General features: G+C 45.7%; 1 protein-coding gene across 1 annotated transcript in view; it reads right to left on the bottom strand.

Moving 5' to 3' along the window:
- The window catches only part of acmsd (aminocarboxymuconate semialdehyde decarboxylase), an 86,332-nt gene that overhangs the window by 28,227 nt on the left and 44,845 nt on the right, over positions 1-13,260 (bottom strand). The window lies entirely within an intron of this gene.

Below are 13,260 nucleotides of genomic sequence, written 5' to 3'. Positions count from 1 at the left end.
ATTCAGGAGGAATGTCTAGAGTTTGCAGAAGGACTGCAGGTTTGATCAGTACAACTTCACACTGGAGATGCAGGAGCTGACCACTGTTTGCCTGTCAGACGCACTAAGCAGCACCAATACAGGGTTTCATCTGAGAGAGGTGGAAAGAGGACTCGAGAACAAACCCCAGTGAAGCACCAGGTCCAGACAACATCAGTGGCCGGCTACTGAAACTCTGCTGTAGACAACTGTCAGAGGTCTTCTGTCATCTCTTCAACCGCTCTCTCCGAAAATTCCATACCAACCATTTGGAAAACCGCTATCATATGCCGAATTCCCAAGAGCAATCCCCTCTGCAACAATGACACTGTCCTGTAGTTCTAACATTGCTGATGATGAAGCCCTTTGAAAAGCTCCAGGTGATGGGAAGTCTGCTTACTGACTCTCTCCGGTTTGCTTACAGGCTGAAACGAGGTGTGGATGATGCGGAACTAACATTACTACACCATACCTACCCACACTGGGAGGGGCCTGGATCATTTGTTAGGGTGTTGTTTGTGGATGTCTCCAGTGCATTTAACACCATGCAACCCCATCCCATGGGACACAAACTTCAGCAAATGAATGTAAACCCCCACCACATACTCCTCATCCTCTTCTTCGTCACAGACAGACATCAAAAAGTGAGGTATAATGGCTATATGAACACCGAAAGGCAAATATCAACTGAACCACGGGGTTCGGTGATCTCACCAGTCTTGTTCACACTGTGCACAGAGGACTGCAGAAGCTCACACCCAGGCACACAGTACACCAAGTACTCAGATGACACAGTCATCACTGATGCTACCAACACCGATGACAGCATCAATGAGGAAATCAATACATCTGCTGGGGGGTGTCTGGGGTGTCAGGGAGGGGTAGCACCTCTGGTGGGGGAACATGTCGCGTACTTTTCAGGGCAGTTAGTCCACCTTTGGTCCCCACCTGGTACTCAGCTCTCACCTGTAGCTCCCCGTAGCTGTTTGCATGCGACAGCGGCCACACCCCGGGCAACGGCTTCGACAAGCCGGCTAAACCAGGTCAGGGTAGCCGACGGGTCTCAAACCCGCGGTGAGATAGGGAGTTGTCTATCCCAGCATGTGAAGACAGACTCCGGCGGATTGAACGGACGAGACCTATGGAAGGTCCAACGGTTAAGAAGGCGGTCTCTGCAAACGTCGTGGAATGTGTAGAGCAGGACAAGACACAGAAGACGTCCTGGTCATCCACTGTGCCTTGTTCCATCTCCAGCCGTCTCGACTCTGTCTTGCCACTGGATCCAGATGGGAATTGGGAAGAGAGAGTGAGGCTGACGCTGCGCAACTCTCCCTCACTTAAATCCAAATCACGCACTAGTCTCGACACCATCATTATGGTGTCGAGGTCCTCATCGACGTCAACGATGGACGAACAACATCTGCTGGATGGTGCACAAACAACCATCTGGACCTGAACCCCAGTACAACAAAGGAAATGGTAGTGGACTTTAGAAAACAACTGTACCCTGTCCCAACCCTGGAAATAACTGGCGCAGTCGATAGAGCATGTTGGAGAATACAAGCACCTCAGCACAACTATAGATAACAAAAATCACCTTTAACACCACTGATGGGTTGATACTCTCCAAGTGCCAACAATGGCTATTTTTCCGAAGGAAGATAAGGAAACTTCAGGTCCAGTCATACTGTAGATATTCCAGACATTTTATAAATGCTTCAATGAATGAATATTAACCTACAACATCATGGCATGGTTTGGAGCAATGAACACTACCAACCTCAGCCCACTCCACAGAATTGTCAGAGTAAGTAGTAAAATCATTGGCCAGGAACAAGAATCCATTAGAGACGGACAATAAAGAAGGCTCAACAAATAGTAGAGGACATTACACATCCACTATGAGAGTGTAGTACACATACTACACTCTCATGCCATCTGCACACCGCCATTAGTCCCTGCCTACCAGCGCCAGAAGAGCCTTATCTAGTTTTGTGCCTTCCACTGGTACACCTCAGTACTTAGCCCACTGCTCCACTTTCTGTATACACATGACTGTGTGGCTAGGCATAGAACATAGAACATAGAATAGTACAGCACAGTACAGACCCTTCGGCCCACAATGTTGTGCCGACCCTCAAACCCTGCCTCCCATATAAGCCCCCAACTTAAATTCCTCCATATACCTGTCTAGTAGTCTCTTAAACTTCACTAGTGTATCTGCCTCCACCACTGACTCAGGCAGTGCATTCCACGCACCAACCACTCTCTGAGTAAAAACCCTTCCTCTAATATCCCTCTTGAACTTCCCACCCCTTACCTTAAAGCCATGTCCTCTTGTATTGAGCAGTGGTGCCCTGGGGAAGAGGCGCTGGCTATCCACTCTATCTATTCCTCTTATTATCTTGTATACCTCCATCATGTCTCCTCTCATCCTCCTTCTCTCCAAAGAGTAAAGCCCTAGCTCCGTTAATTTCTGATCATAATGCATACTCTCTAAACCAGGCAGCATCCTGGTAAATCTCCTCTGTACCCTTTCCAATGCTTCCACATCCTTCCTATAGTGAGGCGACCAGAACTGGACACAGTACTCCAAGTGTGGCCTAACCAGAGTTTTATAGAGCTGCATCATTACATCGCGACTCTTAAACTCTATCCTTCGACTTATGAAAGCTAACACCCCATAAGCTTTCTTAACTACCCTATCCACCTGTGAGGCAACTTTCAAGGATCTGTGGACATGTACCCCCAGATCCCTCTGCTCCTCCACACTACCAAGTATCCTGCCATTTACTTTGTACTCTGCCTTGGAGTTTGTCCTTCCAAAGTGTACCACCTCACACTTCTCCGGGTTGAACTCCATCTGCCACCTCTCAGCCCACTTCTGCAACTTATCAATGTCTCTCTGCAATCTTTGACAATCTTCTACACTATCTACAACACCACCAGCCTTTGTTTCATCTGCAAATTTGCCAACCCACCCTTCTACCCCAACATCCAGGTCATTAATAAAAATCACGAAAAGTAGAGGTCCCAGAACAGATCCTTGTGGGACACCACTAATCACAATCCTCCAATCTGAATGTACTCCCTCCAGCACAACCCTCTGCCTTCTGCAGGCAAGCCAATTCTGAATCCGCCTGGCCAAACTTCCCTGGATCCCATACCTTCTGACTTTCTGAATAAGCCTACTGTGTGGAACCTTGTCAAATGCCTTACTAAAATCCATATAGATCACATCCACTGCACTACCCTCATCAGTATGCCTGGTCACCTCCTCAAAGAACTCTATCAGGATTGTTAGACATGATCTGCCCTTCACAAAGCCATGCTGACTGTCCCTGATCAGACCATGATTCTCTAAATGCCCAGCGATCCTATCTCTAAGAATTTTTTCCAACAGCTTTCCATAGTTCAAGTACCATCTATAAATTTGCTGCTGATACAACCATTGTTGGTAGAATCTCAGGTGGTGATGAGAGCGTGTACAGGAGTGAGATATGTCAACTAGTGGAGTGGTGTTGCATCAACAACTTGGCACTAAACGTCAGTAAGACAAAAGAGCTGATTGTGGACTTCAGGAAGGGAAAGACGAAGGAACACATACCAATCCTCATAGAGGGATCAGAAGTGGAGAGAGTGAGCAGTTTCAAGTTCCTGGGTGTCAAAATCTCTGAGGATCTAACCTGGTCCCAACATATCTATGTAGTTATAAAGAAGGCAAGACAGCAGCTATATTTTGTTAGGATTTTGAAGTGATTTGGCATTTCAACAAATGCACTCAAAAATTTCTATAGTTGTACTGTGGAGAGCATTCTGACAGGCTGCATCACTGTCTGGTATGGAGGGGCTACTGCACAGGACTGAAAGAACCTGCAGAAGGTTGTAAATCTAGTCGGCTCTATCTTGGGCACTAGCCTACAAAGTACCCAGGACATCTTTAGGGAGCGGTGTCTCAGAAAGGCAGTGTCCATTATTAAGGACCTTTAGCACCCAGGGCATGCCCTTTTCTCACTGTTACCATCAGGTACGAGATACAGAAGCCTGAAGGCACACACTCAGTGATTCAGGAACAGCTTCTTCTCCTCTGCCATCTGATTCCTGAATGAACATTGAATCTTTGGACACCACCTCACTTTTTGTTAATATACAGTATTTCTGTTTTTGCACTTTAAAAAAATCTATTCAACATATGTATACTGTAACTGATTTACTTGTTTATTTTTTATTATTATTATTTTATTTTATTTATTATTTTTTTCTCTCTGCTAGATTATGTATTGCATTGAACTGCTGCTGCTAAGTTAACAAATTTCACGTCACATGCCAGTGATGATAAATCTGATTCTGATTCCATTCACCTCCTCAACACCCAAGTTTGACTATATAGTATACATAGTGTGGGCACGTGACCAAGTGGTTAAGGCATTGGACTAGTGATCTGAAGGTCGTGAGTTCGAGCCCCAGCCGAGGGAGCGTGTTGTGTCCTGGAGCAAGGCACTTAATCACAGTGCTCTGCGACGACACTGGTGCCAAGCTGTATGGGTCCTAATGCCCTTCCCTTGGACAACATTGGTGTCGTGGAGAGGGAAGACTTGCAGCATGGGCAGCTGCTGGTCTTCCATACAACCTTGCCCAGGCCTGCGCCCTGGAGAGTGAAGACTTTCCAGGCGCAGATCCATGGTCTCGCAAGATTATCAGATGCCTTATAGTATGCATAGCACCTTTGACAGTAAAAACAGTCAGTTGTATTTTAAATCACATGCATTAATTCTTAGTGTTTATTATCTATTGTGAGGATTTTATATTGTGTTTAACTATGTAACTAGTGTGATGTTGTGTATCTTAAGCTCTGTGATGTTGTCCTTACCACTGTACAAACGAAGTCCCTCACAGAAGATAAAGTGAATTGAATTGAATCCCAGCTCTCCAGATAAACTCAGTCCAGTGCAATTTGCCTAACACTGAAACAGGTCAATGACAGGTACCCTCTCTCCCTACATGCTTCTGGACAGTGAAGACATCTATGCCAGACATTTGTTTATTGACTTCAGTTCAGCCTTCAGTACTACTATTCCAAGCAAACTCATCACCAAACTTTGGACCCTGTGCAAATGGATCCATGATTTTCTGATCAACAGGAGATGGAGAGTTCAGTGACTTGGTGTCATGACAACAGCCTTTCTCTCAATGTCAATAAGACTAAGCAGCTGACCATTGACTTCCGAAAAGGGAATAGTGCGTACACTCCTGTCTATGCCAACAGTGCTGAGGTTCAGCGTGGAGGGTTCACTTTGAATTCAAGTTCAAAGGTTCATTTATTATTAAAACATGTATCCATATACTACTCTGAAATCTGTCTTCTCCAGATAGCCATGAGAAAAGAAAGGACATGAAAGTCATTCAAAGGGTAACATCAAACCCATCTCCCCCGCACCAAAAAGAATGTCAACACAATCATTAACCCCCCCCCCCAAAACCCCTCTCTTCACACCAAATGGAACAGGAACATCAACCCCAAAAAACAAGCCTACCTCCGCACAAAAAAAACCTACCAAAACACAAGAGAACATCAACCCCCAATCCCCCTCGCCTTGCACAACAAAATGGAAAAGGAACAGGCGATAAAAGACAGAGAATATAAAAATCATTGTCTGAAAAAGTCCACAGTCCATAAACGCAATAGTCCAATCCATAAACACAGAACCACGATACCCTCCTACGATATCATGGAAATTCATTGAAAGAAAGAGACTCTGCATGAGGCAAAGGCCTACCCACCTGCCACAGCCAGTCACACAGTGATAGGCCGCTCACACACTCTTCTCTGGCAGCGATCAAAAGGAAGGCAGTTGTCGCTGAACTTTTGCTTGCCTTCCACATTTGCCTTGCTGCTTCAATGTTCCTCGATACTTTAATTAGCGATTCATAGGCGCTTTAACTGGCGAAATGGAGTCGGACATTGGCTCGTGCCCTGTCACAAAGTTTCTTTACATCAAGGCCATGCGAGTACACACTTACTTCCCGGACTCCTCTTCGACACAGCAAAGTACTGGATCATGCAATCAATGTCTGGACTATAAATCACAGGCTTTGACAGTCCCAGAAAACCATTTAGGGTGAAAATCAGATGGAAAAGAGGTAAAATAGACATTTTCATTGTATGCTGACGCCACCTTGACCAGAAGTTCAAAGTACAATACTTATCAAGGTATGTATACTTTATACAACCTTGAGATTTGTCTTCTTACAGGCAGCCGCAAAACAGTGAAACCCAACAGAACCCATTAAAACAAAAGAAGACCATCAAACTCCCAACAGAAAAAACTGTGCAAAAAATAAAGTACGCGAATTGCAATCAGAACTGAAGTTTATGAAGCTTGGCATCACTGCAGCCGATTCAGAAAGCTGTTAGTTGCTGGTCACAGCCTCAGGTCAGCACAGAGTTGTGTAAACCTCACAGAGCAGCAAGCTGAAGCAACCTGTTCCTCGCCTCTGACCCTGGCCTGTACACAACCTTTCCAATTTGGCTTGGCACTTACATTGATCAACCCTTGGGTCATTTCTCCCTCTGGAATCCGGGCCCCACTGCTTCGATTTGGGCCATACCCAATCTTTTCAATTTGCTCTGTGCTTAAATCAATCAAATCTCAGGTATTTCCTGAGGGAGGGAGGAGAAGATGGCAGCGCAACGCAGCGTGCAGCGGCCACTCCGGTGAATGATATCTGTTATCTGTCAAGTAGGTGCCGTGCACGATCCTGATTTGATGGAGACAGACATGAGAGCACGGAGGAACATCTGGTGAAACTTATGAAATTCCTGTTTCACTGCCGTTGTTACTGTGTGATCCAGAATCTCCAGAGGGGAAGGCCCCGAGTCCTCGGCTTTGCCTGTTGCTTGGCGGCCGGGGCGGGGTCGAAGCGTTCGGCAGAGATGGTGCTCCGTGCTCAGTGTTGAAGGGTTGGTCGGAGGCTCGAAGTTTTCGGACGAACTCAGAGTCCACTGTGGTCAGGTGCTTCCAGGATGCATCAGCAAGTTTGCGGCGCTTGGAGGTTCATGGCAGGGAGAATTTCTCCCTTCTACTGTCTGCGTGAGATGATGGGGCTATCAGGACTTGAGACTTTTTTTTACCATGCCCATGGTTTAGTGTGGGCATGTGGCCAAGTGGTTAAGGCGTTCATCTAGTGATCTGAAGGTTGCTAGTTTGAGCCTCAGCTGTGGCAGCATGTTTGTGTCCTTGCGCAAGGCACTTAATCACACATTGCTCTAGCCTGTGCGAGGAATGGCACCCCACACAGACTTCCAATCTGCGCTTTGTAAGGCATGAAAATGCCCGACGCAGGCCTCTCATGGTCTGAGTCCACATTCCCTTCCCATGGTCTGCTCTTTATTAAATTACAGTATTGCTTTGCACTGTTGTAACAATATGTTATAATTATGTGGTTTTGTCAGTTTTAGTCTTGGTTTGTCCTGTGTTTCTGTGATATCACACTGGAGGAACATTGTATCATTTTTAATGCATGCATTTCTAAATGACAATAAACGAGGACTGAGTGTCCTCATAATCTAATCTAATTCCTTGTTCTCGGTCTAGGCTCCGCCTCAACTCTGTTTTGCCTCAGTTCTGGTTCTGCCACATCGAATTGCCCCCAAGTCCGCCGCAGCATTGGCCGTACATCAGCTCACTTCCTGCCCTCCGGCCTCAACGTGCCACACCTGCCCTGCTCCTCCGAGACTCCAGTTCACTCTACTAAAATGCCAGGTCATACGGGCAGTTCTAAAGCTGAACTCCAACAGGGAGGTTAGAGGCTATTGTTTGCAGTCATCGTAAAGTCATCAAGGCAGCGAAATGGCAATACAGGGACAAGATCCAGACACAGATCTCCACCACCAACACATGCAGCTTATGGCGAGGTCTGCACACCATCACGGACTTCAAAGCTAAGTACGGTGGTGCTGCCAACATTGCTGCCTCTCTCTCAGATGAGCTAAATCTTTTTTTACGCTAAGTTCGATGTCACCCGAGGAGAGCTGTCGATGTGACCTGCACCTTGGTCATCTCTGAGGATGAAGTACGCAGGTTTCTTCACCGAGTGGACAGTTGCAAGGCTGTGGGACCTGACGACATCCCAGGGCGGGTACTCAGGATGTGCATGGCACATCTGGCAGGTGTGTTTACAGACCCTTTTAATCTCTCCCTCTCCCAGTGCAGAGCGCCCTCCTGCTTCAAAACATCCACATTTGTCCCTGTACCTAAAAAGACCAAGGTAACATGTCTGAATGACCGGCGTCCTGTTGCACTCACCTCAATAATAAGCAAATTCTTTGAGAGGTTGGTCAAGGAGTACATCTGCAGCTTGCTATCACCCTACAATTCACCTACTGACACAACCAATCGACAGATGATGTAATAGCCACAGCTCTTCACACCGTCCTTACACAAATGGAGAAGAGGGACGCTGATGTGAGAATGCTGTTCTTGGACTACAGTTCAGCATTCAACACCATAATTACCTCCAGCCTTGACAAAAAGCTCAGAGACCTCAGCCTTCACCTTGCCTTGTGCAGATGGATCCTGGACTTCCTGTCAGATCACCAGCACATGGTAAGAGTGGGCTCCCTCACCTCTGTCCCTCTGCCCCTCAACACAAGTGCCCCTTAGGGCTGTGTCCTAAGCCCCCTCCATTATTCTCTGTATACCCATGACTGTGTTGCCACCCACAGCTCTAATTTGCTGATTAAATTTGCTGACGATACATTGATTGGCCTTATCCCAAATAATAATGAGGCAGCCTACAGAGAAGAAGTCATCACCCTGATACAGTGGTGTCAAGAAAATAACCTCTCCCTCAATGTCGCAGAAACAAAGGAGCTGGTTGTGAACTATAGGAGGAACAGAGACAGGCTAACCTCTATTGACATCAATGGATCTGGGTTTGAGAGTGTGGATAGCAAGTTCCGCGGTATACACATCACTGAGAACCTCACTTAGTCTTTCACCTCAGAAAAGAAGTTCGGCACAAGTCCCCAGATCCCAAGGACTTTCTGCAGGGACACAATTGAGAGCACCCTGACTGGCTGTATCACTGCCTGGTATGGGAACTGTACTTACCTTAATCGCATGACTCTGCAGAGAGTGGTGCAGACAACCCAGCACATCTGTAGATGTAAACTTCCCACTATTTAGGACATTTACAAAGACAGGTGTGTTAAAAGCAATATTTGGAGTTCGTACAAAGGCAGTTATGTCTAAAACAGATGAGACTGCCTGACTACCTGCCTATAACTGTTTGGTGTAGGGGGTTCAAATAATTCCTTGGATTTGCGCTCTCCTTATCTCCAAAGTTTCACTGAATCCAATATCCCTTGAGTGGTCTACACTCGTCTGAGTCTTCCTCTCCTCCTCTAAAACTTTTTATCAAACTAGGCGTTTAGCCCCTATTCTTTTTTGATTATGAATGGAATAATCTGCTCCATTAATGGTGCTAGCTAACTGGTAATTATTGCTCTGATACAGCACTGTAAAAGTCGTAGACACAGTACTGTAGGTTTCTCAGACTTTCAGTTTGCTCATTTGGTTTACGAGTGAGAAGGAGATGAGTCAGGCCCACGAACCTCCTTGGGGAGCAAATCTCATTTCTCCTTACAGCATAGTCCCGCTCCTTTAATATATTTTGTCATTAGCCTATATTAAAGGGAAATTTACAACAGTCAGTTGACACATCAACAAATCACTGGGATGTGCGAGGAAACCGGAGAATGAAGAGAAATGAGCAAACTCTCCACAGAGATGAGGTCACCTTCCATTCAGGGTCTCTGGAGCCTGTGCACCACTTTATCTTCTATTTCACAAGGTTTGCTTGTAACAGGGCGTTAACTTTAATGCTATTTTATATTAATTTTTAATCTGAAATTCTTAAGCACCAAGGGATCAGTTTCAAATTCCAATGTTCAAAGTAAATTCATTATCAAAGTAAATACAGTATATGTCACCATTTACAGCCCTGATATTCATTTTATTGCAGACATTCACAGTAAGTACAAGAAACACAATGGAATCGACGAAAGACCACATGCAGCAGAACAAACAACTAGTGTGCAGAAGTCAACAAACTATGCAAATACAAAAGAAAGAAATAAAGGAAACAATAATGTTGCTGAGATAAATCCGAGGATGCGCTGGGACACATCATCAGTGATGTAACCTGGGGTTGGGTGCTTTGGGTCTTTCAACCTCAGACACCCTCGCCCTGACCCAGCCAGGGAGGTGTCCCAGTGGCATTGGTACATGGGCCACGGGTCACACCTCTTCATCCAGAGCTATGAGGAGGCTCACTCAGCGGCCATTTTGACATCGTGGTCTAGAGCTTCCTCTACTGCCATGATGAGGTGAAAGGAGCAACACCCCATGTTCTGTCTGTGTGGTCTCCAATGTGATGGCATGAATATCAGTTTCGCTATTTTCTGGTAATTACCCCCCTCCCCCTTTCCTCTTCTTCCACTCCCCACGTTGGCTCCCCTCTTACCACTTCTCATCTCCTCACCTGCCTATCACCTCCCCCTGGTTCCTTCCCTTTCTCCCACGGTCCACTCTCCCTTCCTACCAGATTCCTTCTTCTCTAGCCCTTTACCTTTTCCACCTATCACCTCCCAGCTTGTTACTTCATCACTCCTCATCCATTCGCCTGGCTTCACCTACCACCTCCCAGCTTGTCCTCCTCCCTCTCCCCGCCCCACCTTCTTATTCTGGCGTCACCCCCTTCCTTTCCGATGAAGGGTCTCAGCCCAAAATGTTGACTGTTTATTCATTTCCGTAGATACTGCCTGACCGGCATTTGTGTGTACTGTGTGTGTGGATTTCAAGCATTGGCATGATCTCTCATCTTTATGATTGACAGAATCTCTTGCATTATTCCATTTTTTGGTACTACTTATTTATTTTGTAATTTACTCTATTTTTATGTCTTTGCAATGTGTGACAGCTGGAAAATAACAAATTTTCTCTCATCATAAATCTGTTTCTGATTTTTGATTTTCATCATCTTGTTTAGAGATAACATCAAACAGAACACCAATTTGCTCTTCTTTGGAAAAATTACCATTGGAATCCTCTTGTAAACCTGAGAAGGCTGGTGTGGTTTTGGTTGAATGTCTCCTGGTCACTGGGGCATCAGCTAAGATGATGCACTCGAGGCATCGCACTGAGGCTGGGGCAGGGGTAGCGGGCTGGCCTGGGGGAGGTAATGGGGGTGCTGTTGGTCAAACATTGCACTGAGGCTGGGGCAGGGGTAGCGGGCTGGCCTGGGGGAGGTAATGGGGGTGCTGTTGGTCAGAGTCATTCTACAGCAATCTCACACAAACTTGATACAATCAGGTTAGTGTTAGTTTAAGGCACTGAAGTTTTCTCTCTGACACTTGAGAATCTTGTTGGAAGTCTGACAAATAATTAGTGAGATCAACCCAGTGTAAGCATCTATAGTGAATGCTTTGTTAAGCTTGATTTGATCCATGGAAATAGAAAACTGCGGTTAAAAAGAATCAGATTTCTGGGATGAAACACAGTTTCTTTCACTTGACAAAAAGAATGCGGTAATTTTACACACATTCTCAATGACATTATCAACTTTTCAGGCAATTTTATTGAAACAAAGGACTGAATTTTATATCCAGTCTTGCAAAGAGCTAACAACTGTTGTGAGATACTGAAAGGGCTGCAGGGAGATTGTAGAACATGAAAATAAAAGGGTTCAATCTCTCAAATTTTCCTTGGTAGAAGGAATAAAGGTGCAGAATATTTTCTAAATGGGGAGAAAATTCAAAAATCAGAGGTGTAAAGTGACTTGGGAATCCTGATACAGGATTCTCTGAAGGTTAACTTGCGGGTTGGTTCAGGCAAATGCAGAGTTACCATTGATTTTGAGAGGACCAGAATACGAGAGCAAGGACGTAATGCTGATGTTTTATAAGGTACTGGTCAGATCACACTAGGAGTTTTGGGACCCTTATCTGAGAAAAGGTATGCTGGCATTGGAGAGGGTCCAAAGGAGGTTCATGAGAATGCTTCCGGGAACGAAAGGGTTAATGTATGAGAAGTGTTTGATGGGTCACTGTCCTTGCTGGAGTTTAGAAGAATAAAGTGGGGGGGGGGGTCTCATTGAAAGGCCGAGATAGAGTGGACGTGCTTAGGATGTTTCCTATAGTGGGAGAATCTAGGACCAGAAGGCATAGTGTCAAATCAGAAGGACATCCATTTAGAACAGAGATAAGGAGGAATCTCTTAAGCAAGAGGATGTTGAATATGTGGAAAGTTTTGCCATAGTTGGCTGTGGAGGCCAAGTCATTGAGCATATTTAAAGTGAACGTTGATTAGGGTGTCAGTGGTTATGGGGAGATGGCAGGAGCATAGGGCTGAGAGGAGATGGCAGGAGCATGCGGATAATAAATCAGCCACAATGGAATGTAGGAGCAGACTCAATTGGCCAAGTGGACTAATTCTGTTCCTATGTCTCATGGTCTCCAGATTATTGTGCCTGAAATTATGAATTCAGTTAATAGAATATTGCAGACTAGAACCTTACCCTGCAGCGTAATATACTGCAGTTTCTGTGAAGATTTCGAGATTAACACCTCGGACTTCAACTACTGCACAGAGTCTTGTCATCTTCAGAAGTTTTCTGATGACTCTGCCATAGTTGGATGCATCAGCAAGGGAGATGAGGCTGAGTACAGGGCTATGGTAGGAAATTTTGTCACATGGTGTGAGCGGAATTATCTGCAGCTTAATGTGAAAAAGACTAAGGAGCTGGTGGTAGACCTGAGGAGGGCTAAGGCACCGGTGACCCCTGTTTCCATCCAGGGGGTCAGTGTGGACAAGGTGGAGGATTACAGATACCTGGGGATACGAATTGACAATAAACTGGACTGGTCAAAGAACACTGAGGCTGTCTACAACAAGGGTCAGAGCAGTCTCTATTTCCTGAGGAGACTGAGGTCCTTTAACATCTGCCGGACGATGCTGAGGATGTTCTACGAGTCTGTGGTGGCCAGTGCTATCATGTTTGCTGTTGTGTGCTGGGGCAGCAGGCCGAGGGTAGCAGACACCAACAGAATCAACAAACTCATTCGTAAGGCCAGTGATGTTGTGGGGATGGAACTGGACTCTCTCACGGTGGTGTCTGAAAACAGGATGCTGTCCAAGTTGCATGCCATCTTGGACAATGTCTCCCATCCACTACATAATG

The sequence above is a fragment of the Mobula hypostoma genome, chromosome 6 (assembly GCF_963921235.1).
Source record: "Mobula hypostoma chromosome 6, sMobHyp1.1, whole genome shotgun sequence".
In the NCBI taxonomy this organism is placed as follows: Eukaryota; Metazoa; Chordata; class Chondrichthyes; order Myliobatiformes; family Myliobatidae; genus Mobula; species Mobula hypostoma.
This window is presented reverse-complemented; position numbering and strand designations above follow the sequence as displayed.